The sequence below is a fragment of the Lepisosteus oculatus genome, chromosome 14 (assembly GCF_040954835.1).
Source record: "Lepisosteus oculatus isolate fLepOcu1 chromosome 14, fLepOcu1.hap2, whole genome shotgun sequence".
NCBI classification, from domain to species: domain Eukaryota; kingdom Metazoa; phylum Chordata; class Actinopteri; order Semionotiformes; family Lepisosteidae; genus Lepisosteus; species Lepisosteus oculatus.
Window position 1 is genome coordinate 17,334,400 of NC_090709.1, and position 12,701 is coordinate 17,347,100.

Here is a 12,701-nt window from a genome sequence, read left to right on the forward strand (position 1 = left end):
GGTGGGGTGGTAAGGCGATGGACTACTAATCCATTGTGCTCTGCACATGTGGGTATGAATCCCATCCTTGTGAAGTTCAGCAGTTGACAGATGTGCCTTTTTAAACTGGGTGTGCTTTCGTTTCGTCTTTCGCTCCTGTACTACAGCAGTAATATTTCTAGATGTGCATGAACATGGTATAGTAGGCTGACGGCAGGAACACGGGGTCCACAAGCAGTGACAGTATCAGAGGTGTCTGCAGTGTGTTGGTTTGTGAGCACTAATAAAATAACTTGCCGTGGAAGCACGTGTGCCTGCATTAATACAGCTCCATTGAGCAGAAAAAGCAACACAAACACCGACTTGTCAACAGGAAGTTTCCGTAGCTGAAAACACAGCCATTGTGCTCCAGGTGAAGCTTGTGTCGCAGGATGTGGGTCATTGAGGCAGTCACGGTCTGGGATTGATTGGGTTATGTTGATTTGTGTTACAGGGTGTGGGTTATTGAGGCAGAAACAGGCTGTGATTGATTAGGTTATGTTGAATTCCAGGATGGTGTCAATGTTGCCTCTCACTCAAGGGGGTGACTGCAGTTGTCCCAATTAATACAGGAACAGTCAGTAAAAACAGTCAAACCCAAGTCGTTCAGGGAGCAATTAGGTATCGAGACTTGGAGGTGTGAGGAGTCGCTGAGCCAGTTTTAGCCAGACCAAGGGGTGAACTGATAAGGTTCCATGACACCTAGCTCAGCACTCCCACATTCCTCAAACAACACAAGCTTCCTCCTGGAAAAATACTGGGCAGACCTGATTCTGACAGGGACAGTGGAAACCCCCCTGAAAGGGATTGGCTAAGGAGAGGGATAAAAAAGACCTGAGACAGAACAGAGGGGGCTCCCGATTCCCACTGGATCCTGGAGACGACACAGGCAGCACAAGGAAGCTGCAGGGTGCAAGACCCCGCTGCAGAGTGCAAGACCCCGGAGGAACTCTGCAGAGACTTCTAATACCTGGAGGCAAGGATCTACTGGTTCAGTAACTGACGACAACGAGAGACATTGGCATTGGAACAGAGGTACTGTACAGAGACTTTTAACACCTGAAGGTGAGGAACAAGGAAACTGGCACAGTTAGCCGATTCAAACTGAGAGGAATGTAATATAGTCGCAGAGGATTTCTATTGTTACCTGAACAGAGACTGGGGAAATAGGACTGGGCGATACCCCTCTCCTCAAAGTGGGCCATCAGAGACTACAGGTACTAAGTAGAGACGATCGAGTAACCTCTCTCATGTATTTTACAGAAAAGACTGCTGCCCCTCTGTATTCATTTTGACCCTGGGAAGGACCTTTTGCTGCTGTGAATTCTGTTTTCGTTGTGTTTTTGGGTGACAGTGAATGTGAATGTAGTTGGAAAATAAAAAGGGCACTTATACAATACAAATGCTTGTCGCTGGTCTGTGTGTGCATTGGTGATTCTGGGAGACAAACAGAGCCTGTGGTAATGTAGAGGGGCCCTAGCACCCCGTTTGTATTGCTAGGTGGTGTAGATGTACACGAAGCAGGAACATCCCTCGCCCTTGGGTTCACCTTACTGTGACACCTTCTTCATCTATGTTTTTTGAGTGCACTGCAAATGATCTTAGTATCGAAATGCCGTCCCACATAACCGATCCAAACAAGCTGCTTTACAGAGGAGCACTGCCGGAGCTTATCGTTGGCAAACTGAAGACCAGGCCGACCTCTTCTGTGACTCTTGAACACTAAATCTCAAGGTTGTGAATTCAAGCTCCACGCTGGCGGGAAATTCCATAGGTAATGATCACATTTTCTTGCATGCTAATCAAAAGAAATATTAAGAAACTTTTCCCGATACCAGTTTTTTAGAAAAGTAAAGGCACACGGCACATGTGTGCCACATCACGTCCGAGTTTAGTGACAACTACCTCAGAGATTGTAAAATGGGTAGTTTCAGATTAGATCACTTTTTTTTATCAAAGGTTCAAGCAAACCTGAATACTTTTGCAAGTGACATTTCAGAATCCTAGTCAAATCCAGTACGATTGCTGGATCCTTCGAATTCGACTGAACTATAGCACAGATCTGCAGTCCACCATTAGAATACTGTGGGTGTGTTGTATAAGCCATACCGCCCAAAATAGTTCTAAAACGGGAGATGCATCCTCATTTAGGAATGTGGTATAAAGTGAAATGGTCTGGGAAGAGTCCTACGTTTGAACAGTTCAAAATAGACGTAAAGGGGTATATACGGACTCTTTCGAAATGTAAGAACAAGCTGTGCGGACCTTATCTTTATTAACGTCGTGTAAACGTTTTTCATAGAGTGTAATTGTATTATAGCATGTGCCCCTGAAGATTTTCTTGATACGTTATATGTGCTCTTGTTTGTATTGTATGTAGTTTTGTTGTTCAAATAAAACGTAAAAGACACAACTTTCCGGATGCGGCTGCTGTAAAAATAAAATGACATCAAGGGTGCTGTACGCAGAGGTCTGAAGCCTGTTTCATTTAAGAACTATATCCAGAGGTGTTAAAGAAGTCTAGATCTCACTACGAGAATGGCAGCATCTCAAAAAAAGCAGGTGCAGTTCGTTACACAGTCGTAATGCCACTAAGTCGGACCAGAAGAGCGAAAGCCACCTGGCTTTCTCTGAGCAAGTAATGTGACAAAGAGACACAGTACAGTGGTAACCGACCCTCTTCCAACTGACTTCAAAGGGGAGGGAGCTGCTTTTTGGCAGTCCCTCGAGAAACTAAGCAAAGTGTTTAAAGATACTTTGTCAGCTTGACATCAAGGCAGAAAACAAAAACTTTCTTGCGTCCACTCAAACCAAATGCGGTTTGCCACCTTTTGCGTTATGCAGGGAATGACGTCTGCCGAGATCACTTTTGAGTCAATGCAAATCGTAGTGTGCCCTCCATTTTAATGTTGGTTGTGCTGGCGTGCTGCTTCTGTCTGTGAAACTTTATGCAATCAAGGCATTTAATGTTTTTTTTAATAATTGGAAAAAAATGTACTATTTTTTTTCTTAAATATTGATGGTTTAAAAACTTATTTAATGTGAAACGGTCATTGTGATTGTAAAACGGTCAAAATGTTAGTGAAGAAATCAGTAATGTGAGGAAAGGTGAATTGTGGGAGCCTCTTGACTCCCCGTGTCGTGCTGTGTTTCTCTCTCATTCTACTTGGAGTGGTGCCGTCGCTTCTGGATAAAGTCTGTCTTGGGTCATTCCGGACAAGTCAGGTATGACTGTGCTTCACCACAAGAAGAGACACCTCACTTGCGAGGATCCCAACAGTATATTTCCCCTTTCAGAGCCCATGGGAGTGAATTTCATACACAATTAAAAAAGCCTAATTTTATTTAGAGGCTTCAGACACTTTTTTAATTAAAAAAGTGGCCTGAAACGCCTTAGCTTTCAGGTTTGCTAGAACCTGTAATAATAAAGTGGTCTCAAACTTTCATTGTCTGATGTAGCTGTCTCTAAAGTTGGACATGATGTTTTGGAGATGCTGAGATATTGAGAAGAACTCAACTACATGGTGAGAAGTCTGCGTTCAGCACCAGCAGATGGTGAAAAACTCTTAGCTGACCCCAACCTAATTTGAACGCGCAACTTTCTGAGCTAGAATCAACTGCACTACCACTGTGCCACACCCTATAGTCTTCTTTAGCTCCCCAAAGGAGAAAAATCAGTGTCCCAAAAAAAGTGATTCCCGAAATGTCTTTAACAGAAAGGAAAATTTAGACAGGCTTCCATTTCTGCATTAAGAACTGTTTGTGCTGTCCTGTAATTGAGGAAATATACTTTGTTTAACTTTTTTTTCCATAAAGTCTGATTGTATTATTTATGTGCCCCTCACGAGTCTATTAATACGTTATATGTGCTCTTGTTTATATTGAATCTATTTTGTTGTTCAAATAAAAAGTAAAACAAAAACAAATTCCGGATGGGTGCTGCTATAGAAATAAAACAACATCAAGGGTGCTGTACGCAGAGGTCTGTAGCCTGCTCCACAGAAGAACTTTATCCAGAGGTGTTTAAGAATTCGAGATCTCACCATGAGAGGGGAAGCATCTCAGAAAAAGCAGGTGCAGTCGGTTCCATAGTCATAACGCCACTGTTGGACAAGAGCAAAAGCCACCCGGCTTCCTCCGGGCAAGTAATGAGACAAAGAGACAGGACACAGTGGTTAGTGTGGCTGAGTGGTCTAAGGTGCTGGATTAAGGCTCCAGTCTTGTTGGAGGTGTGTGTTTGAATCCCACTGCTGCTAAGAGTTTTTGTGTTACAACCACCAAGTGGAGCAATGTGTTAAAAGCTACTTTATCAGCTTAACATCAAAGCAGGGAGAAAAAAGTGTTTCTTCTTCTCAACACAAATTCTTTTTTCCACCTTCAGCAGGGAAGTTTGTCTACCAAGATCACTTTTGAGTCAGTGCAAATCACAATGCGCCCTCAATTTTAATGTCGGTTGTGCTCCTTTTATCTGTGAAACGTTAATGTTCTGCATTTTCGAGTCGAGTCATCCTCAGGGGTAGAGCTGATTAAGTCTTTCCGCATAGGGCTCCATCAGAAATAACTTGTCTAAGTTCCAAAGAGATTGTGGGTTTCACTTCAAGCAATCATAAAGCATACCTCACATGTCAGATCTAAATGGGGAATTTGTTGGTTACAAAGCTGAACGTTTTTCCATGTTCTGCTAGAGTATCCACTGGCTTGCCTTTATCAGCTGTCTTGGAAAGATAAGTTGTGCTTCGTCTCAGGAAAAATCATTAGTACTGTCATTTTATTCTGTGCATATGGCCGATATTTAAAGTATATAAAAATCACGAGTTCATAGATTTATCCAAATATCAACGGCACCTTGTAAACCTATGATAAGAATTCCTTCAATCCAATAGTTTCACTCCAGGGAAAAGGCAGGGAAACATAGAGAATTCTTATTTAAAGACAACATCCGTATTGGATTGCATGTCAGCAGGCATCACTCAGAATTCCTAATATGATTTTGAATTCAGTTTTGCAGTTCTTCAGTGTTTTACTACTTTCAGAGAGTCCTTTATTGACCTTGCTGAAGCAGAGAAGCGACATAATCACAGATGTGACCAGTTTTTCTGCTGTTTCTGGTTAATAATGATTATTATTTTGTATTTTGATTAGTATTTTTCGTAGCGTTCTTCCTCAGCTTTTAAGTTATTTGGTGAGCAAGAACCACTGAGAACGAGTCTGAATCAATCAAGAACATATACGGTACTGCTGTCCTGTGTACAACTGCTTCGTCCTAATTGAGCTTTTCAGTGTTGAAGAAGACGTTTCCAATTTCGATTGCTTCTTTCAGAGGATGTGCTACAAGATCACAGATTCATTTGAAAAGATTTGGAGATGTATTGGCTGGGATTCAAAACTGGCTCAATTGCATGAAGGCACCTATACTCAGCAACGAGAGGAAAGGAGAAGGGGCCAGAGGTAGTGTGGCTGAATTGTCTAATATGCTGGATTTTAGGCTCCACTCTCTCAGGGGCGTGGGTTTAAATCCCACTACTGCCCAATGTTTTAAGACCTTACTTCCTGTGATTTGTAATATGGTCAGTAAAAGCACTTTATGTAAGTATTTCTTATGTCAGCGTTACAAGTCACTTACTGCTCCACAGGTCCGGGGTTCAATCCCTGGCATCTTCAGGTGTTTTATATTACTGTACTCACATTGCAATCTTCTGTTGAGTGAGAACTCTTTGCTCGTGTTCATAGAGAGCCAGGTTTACCTTTTGAATCTCACCCGGGATTTCCTGAGAGATCATTCAGCGAGCGAGCCCTCCCTCTGGACTCCGCACTGAGCTGAAAGCTGCACGAATTCCTCACTGCGTGTCCTCTACTGTTACAGGTGGTCCAGCGTAAATGTGCAGCACAGTGATATGAACAACTTGAACTTTTTCTGTATGTGAAGAAAAATGCAAAAGAGCATGTAAAGTATTGATCATATAAAATATCCATGGTACAACTCGAGAAAAAACTGAAGCACAAAACAACGACTTTTGATGATTACAAGAGATTCAAGAAACACAACCGTCCACAGATGGGTTCGGATCCTGAACGCATAAGTCAAAAGAAAAAAAGCGAAGTAAACTCTCTTCATTGTCTTATAGTTTATGTAATAAAACATTTTTTTTCTTTCTTTATAATTTCTTACTGTTGATAGACGATTTATTGAATTTTAACAGAATCACAACTACAAACATTTGGGGTTAAACTGTTATTCACATACTCTAACAAAGAGAAACGTTAGTCTTTTCCAGTGTGTGAGCCAATTTCTAAAAAAATTAAAAATAAGTTATAGAAATTGAATTGTTCTACTTTTTAGGCTTGCATAGTCTTATTCATATTTCAGTTAAGCCTTTTCTTCTGTAGTAATTTCATTTGATATTAAAATTAGTCCTGATTTACAAGAATTTTGTAATAAGTTTCAATTTAGAAAAATCGTGCCCAGAAGCTACCAAAACTGGTAATGTTCACATAATGTGTAATGCCAAAGCAGCAGTTGGGGTGGGAAATAAAAGGCATTTCTTGGTATGAATCCTAAAACTTCATAGATGGCGTTCTAGGACTTCTCGCTTCAGATAAAGCTGTTAATACATCATGAATTTCTACTCAATCAATATCTGCAGTGTTATCACTACCAAACGCTAAATATAGATCCTGGCAATAATTCATGAGTTGTTCATTAGAAAATTGTTTATGTTTTTTTTTAAAACAGGACGAAGGAGTAGCAGCAGGAGTAGCAGCTAAATGTATTGGCGCTACATAAACCTACAGTAGTTTCCAGTTTTGCAGAGAAGTGACATAATCACAAATGCGACCAGTTGTGCAGCTGTTTTTGGATAATAATGATGAATGTGAAATAAAAAACAGCTCCTTGCATTAAGAGCAAGAGCAACCAATGCGCTCGCTTGTTGAGTTGGGTATTTTCCGAGCTACTCTTCCTTAGCTGTGTACAGGTTTGATGGGTTTACTGAGACAATTATTCATGTAGCAGTAATCACGAGGTGGTTCGCTGTGGTTTTTAGAAAATCAATCGTCAGAACAACTAACAACGCACACACACATGTTCAATACACGAGATACAGTTATTAATATAAATTGTGCACCAAACATATACCAGTCTGCCTGGATACAAGCGGCAGACCTTACTGTGAGGATTATCAATATACAAGGTATATAATCTCGAAGAGATGCAAACACAAAGAGATACACAACAGAGAATATATGTCAATATATATCGTTCGGTTACAAAATCGCTAATCAGCGTTATTACCCACTGTTACTCTAAACTCGGAAGTAAATGCAATACTCGTGAATTAAATTGATAACAACTTGTGTTGAGGTACAATTGAATTCTCGAGACGCAATGTAGGACATGGGGTTTACTTATCCACTGTGTATGGATTTGGAATTTCCCGGCACGAACACCAAACCAGCTGACAGGCTCTGTTGCAGCCTTGGTTCCAGTGGTTGTCCAATGGGCGTTGTCCCGGCGTCCTCTGGCTACCGGCCAACCAGTAGAGGTGCAGCTCGGAGTTGGACGGGCGGAGGAATCTAACTGCGACGCGCAGGGCAGTCATTGCTCCGAGGGGATCTACCAGCAGTCCAGCTGGCTAGTAGAAAGTATCTATGCACAGAGTGTGACCGCGAGTCCGCACAAGTCACTCTTTTGCCCGGGAAGAAGCTGGTTCGTTCCCGGACCAGCGCTGCTACTGAATAAGCTATTCAGGTTGTCGACGAGGGTCCAACTGTAGGCTGCCGTTGATCAAGCGGAGCATTCACGTTGGTAGAATTCTGAGTACGTATGGGATCCTCGGCCTCGCGCTTAGAACAAAGTCCAAGTCCCAGTGCAGACAACAGCAGTTATCATGTGATTGTCTCTGAGGATGCGCGAAAATGGCCAAGGAGAGCCCCGATCTGAGCTTGCGCTCCCTTTTTAACCAAGACACAGATGTGTGCTGATTGGTTGAGATTTTGGCGGGCATTGGAGACCCACGTGGTGTTACCACGCCCTGCAAATCCCTGATTGGTTGATCAAGGTGAGATACGAGTCACTTACTCCTGACACTTAGGAATGCAGTCCAGATGTCCATTTGGCACTCCCTAGACAGATAGGCGCCAATGGATGACCATTGATCATGATAGCCAGGCTTATCTAAATGCATCCCTGTTTGGGAGCTGTCCCTTATCAAAAGAAAATATCTTAAATCAGCCTGCATGAATACTTTCTCTGTGGCTGCACCACAGAGATGGAGAGTGAGATGGGGCCTCATTTAGGAAAGCACAGCAACGCTTAATTCTGTCTTATTACCAAGTATTGCTGCTACAACTGCTTAAATTCAAACTAAACAGGACTATGGGAATGAGATTTGATTTCGAACTGGGATTTAAATAAATAGGACCACTGCACTACATTGTGCTTTATGTAAGACAAAAGGTGGGCTTCCTGTGTTTTCGATAACTCAGTTGTAAGAGCGGAGGAATATAGTGGAAACAGCTGGGAACTCTTTTCTCTCTGGTTTGAATCTGGCTGGAAGAAAGGTGTTTTTTATGTTCTTTAATCAAGAAGTGAAAATTTATCTTTCACTTAGTTGTCTTATTTTCTAGGCTTGTAGACTCCTCACTCTTCCTAAAAGAAAGTGCTGCAGATAAAGATACAGTAGTTGTCAGAAGTTTAGTTCAGTGGTAGAGCACATACAGGCTGTATGTGGTTGTTTTCAATCGCCGGCGTCTGCACTCTGGATTTCTTCCTAAGCGCGATATCTTTCCTTACTTGTGTGTGAATTTCATGCGCGACACATAAACCCTTTGTCTGTTTTATAAAGATTATATTTTAAATCAGTTAAAACAAAAAAAGTACCAATTATATACATGTAGAAAACACATGTATCTAATTTGAAAATTTGGGCAATGTATTACTAGTAGTGGAGCTGAGCTCACAGAAGAGCAGTTGATATTGTTAAACCACGTATTTTTTTAAATGACGCTACTAAGTACTGGCATCGTGTTTGTGCAGTCCTACCCAAGCTTTCTATCGATTGGATGAGTCTCCTGTTCCATCTCCAATTCTTTCCGCACATTTCACCTGTTTCACCACCGTTATCATTAGACTATAGCCACTAATACGAGAATACTGTTCTGAAAGACTGTCTTAAATAATAATGTTGAAAAGGTTAATGATAAGAGTTTTTTTCATTAAGGTAACCATACATTTGCCTGTATAGTACAACTTATTATCTGTATCCGCAAATCCCCGATATTAATGCTGTCTCCTGAGAAACAGAAGTGTAGAGTCAAATAATATTACAACAAATCTATTCAATTAACACCCCTATGTGAACGAACACATTTAAGACTTACACCCCTTTTAAATATGTATTTCCTTCATTTCAGTTCTCTCCCCGGGATACCTGAAAATTCATTATAGTATAATAAAGTCTGTGCATGCATTACCTGTAATACAGCTACTAATATAGATAACATTAAACTTCATTATTAAGATATTACACTTTTATTAATAAAATATGTATTGATAAAATTCCTTGTGAATAATTGTAGTGTCTGGAAAGCAATTGTTCATTACTTAATGACGATATTATTTCCACTACATTCAGGACAGTTCCAATGTAATCTATTGTTCCACTTCGTCTGCTTAGTCTCCTACTTTAGTAACATCTAATGGGGAGCAGTTGTTATTTTAGGTTTGTTGCAATTGAAAACAGGTTTGCTACAGAGCTGCTGACAAATTTCAGCAGCCAGTTTGTTGCAACTGACCCGTTGTAGCTACCAATCAGAAGCAAGGAGAAACAAACATTAGGTTTGCCTTTTTTTAAAAAAAAAGGAAAACAGAGTACAGTAGTAGTTTATGTGGTAATTTCAGGTACAATGTATGAACTAAAGTTAACTAGTCCCACAGTAATGCGTGGGGTCCTATCAATAGAAAAAAAAAATTGTTGTAACCCGAAAACACAACAAACACAAAACGAGAAGTCTTACGGGAACCTAGGTAAATCCCTGTAGTTGTCTAGCAACTATAAAAAAACAACCAAACACAACAACTTCAAAAGAAAAAGAACATTAAAACAAATCTGGGGAACAACATAAACACATAATCTAATGCGAGAGCTTTATCAAGTCTTCAGTGCTCCTCTCGTCTCAGTAGACCCCTCTCATATATTTGTGTACAGGTCAACTGGAGGTATACAGCTGATAGTAATTTAAGTAGGGAGCTGCATCACAGCATGTGTGGGCTGCAAATGGAAAAGTATAGGTTTATTCCATGCTGAAAATAGAGGTAAACACAACGTTTCAGCTGTGGAGCCTTCTTTGATTGTGACTCGAAATAAATCGTTACTTGTTCGTTTGATGTTAATTTATCTCCATCAAATATCTAAGAGTATCTAAACTCGACAGTTGCGCTCAGTAGAGAAAGACACTGCTCCAGGTGAGGCTTGAACTCACAACCTCGGCATGACTCTGCTGTGCACTGCTGTATAAGTACCGCGCGCTGACCGATTGCGCCACTGGAGCTGTGCAACTTCTGTTCTTCATACAGACTGACGGTGCAGAAACACAGGGTGAAAACGGTTTCGGTTGTGGATCCATCTCCACCTGGGGAAAAGGAACAATAAAATAGCAAGGAAAATACAAGAAAAGAAACTGAAAGAATTGTGCTAACAGCAAAGGGGGACGGAGGGAGGTGGTCGGACAAGTAAATCAGCCTGGCAGATTATTTGTATCGACATGTTTTGAGTCAATCAGCAAACAGATTTATCTTCATGTGCCTTAAACCGTGCAGTTTGTATCTTCATTGTAGATAGGTTTCTTCAGAAGTCCAGTAAACTGACAATAATGGAGAACTAGCTGACGCACCCCGTCGTGAAGACCCTCTGTAAAGTGATTACACGTTTCATTTTCAAGTCGCCTTCTTTACACGCAATTGCAGCCCGGACACTGAGAGAAAGCATGAGAAATGGCTTCAATTTCAATGTGAAAGCGCAGTACAGGTTCGATGGCTTCACATCTCCCATCAGTCAAATAAAATTGCAGTAAAGCGATCTAAATATGACTCTGAAGTACTGGGAAAGATGATTATTTTGAGCGTGCCTCCCAGGGTCTGCTACGAGGCTTAAGTTGGCTTCTTATTCGCCAGCTTCTTATGCGTGTTTTTCGTTCCACCTTAAATGGTGCTGCTGTGATGTTATGTCGCCTTTCGCCTGTAGATGGCTCTCTTCGATCAATACTAATCCGGCTGGAATACTGCAGACATCTTCACTGAAAGGGAATATCCAAATAAATAGCGACTGTCCAAATTATATTTTTGTATGGAATATATTTCAGAAAATCGCAAACCAATTTTAAAAACTCACCACAACACGGATTTACACTGAGAAAAGGTGAATGCACTTTCTGCTTATTGCTACGGCCTTCCCCCCGATTATGAAAATGTCTCACAGTTCTGACACCGACGTGTGAAAGACAATGTAACAGACTATCAAAATCCTGAAGTCCAAGAAATTTTAAGGCACCAGTTTTTTAAATATGATCCTGGCATGTCAGAATACATTTCGAAAAAGTATGGCATGAATTGCACGAATTGCAATGGCACAAATTGTTGAGAATATCACTGACCTTGCCGATATTTGCAGGGGATACGAATGTTTTGCACATGTTGAACTACAACAAGTAAAAATTGAGCTCCTTAATCAATATCACCGGGAATGTCCAATAATGACGAACATCAGTAGCTTCAAGGAAACTTAGACTCGCACATGGAGTTTTATCTTCGAATGGAGGGTGGGAGAATTCATTTATACTCTCGTTGCTCATTAGCTAAACTATTTTAAAAATATGACACGGATTTGTTCGACTGCACCAGCTAGCTCTCCTCTGTCAATTGACAGGACTTTAGAAGAACATGTTCTCATACAACCAACATACAAATTACACATCTTAAGGAACATGAAGAGAAATCGTGTACTAAATAACATAAAACTGTCGCTGCAAATTATCACCAAGCTGTTTTATGTGTCTGACCACCTCTTTCCTACTTTGCAGCGAGCACAAATCTTTCTGTTTCTTCATCGCAATTTTACTGTCTCTTTCCCCCATGTGGAGATGGATCCACAGCCGAAACTTTAGGTCAGTTCCTGTTACTCTGTCCGATTAAAAAAGCTGTATTAAAGGCACTCCCATCTCTGCAGGAACGTTATTGCTGCTCTCAACACAATATACTGCAGCCAAATGTGATAGCGATACTGTCACTGCCTGTGGGCCACGTGTTCCTGCTGTCAACCTATTATGTCATGTTCATCCACACCCAGAAACATTACTGCTGTAGCACAAGAGTTATATAGGCGCAGTCCATAGAGCAAGAATCTCTTAATCTCAGAACTGTGGGTTCAGCCCCCACATTGGGTCCCTCTGTGTCAATTTGATCCCCCAATCCTCCTAGCATGACCTGATGGCGTAACAGTGATACCCAGTACCCAGCGTAATTCAGCTTTCTTTCCACTTGATTCAGATTTTGATATGAAATCATCGGCCGAACAAGAGTTTGTCTAAATCGAGGGAGATCTGCTCACAAGCAAGTATTAAACACTTCAGCATTTTCTGTTCGAATACCACACTTTGTCAAAACACTGCCGCTTCTTAAGCTAATAAGT

At 41.1% G+C, this 12,701-nt stretch overlaps 1 protein-coding gene and 1 non-coding gene across 2 annotated transcripts in view; both read right to left on the reverse strand.

Moving 5' to 3' along the window:
* LOC138242792 (zinc finger protein 271-like) overlaps window positions 1-12,701 on the reverse strand; it is a 781,993-nt gene that overhangs the window by 281,488 nt on the left and 487,804 nt on the right. The gene's annotated exons all lie outside the window — the stretch shown is intronic.
* trnai-uau (transfer RNA isoleucine (anticodon UAU)) lies at window positions 10,473-10,566 on the reverse strand. Its single transcript has 2 exons — window positions 10,529-10,566; window positions 10,473-10,508 (listed from the first exon to the last, which is right to left on the reverse strand). It is a non-coding gene; the product is annotated as a tRNA-Ile (tRNA).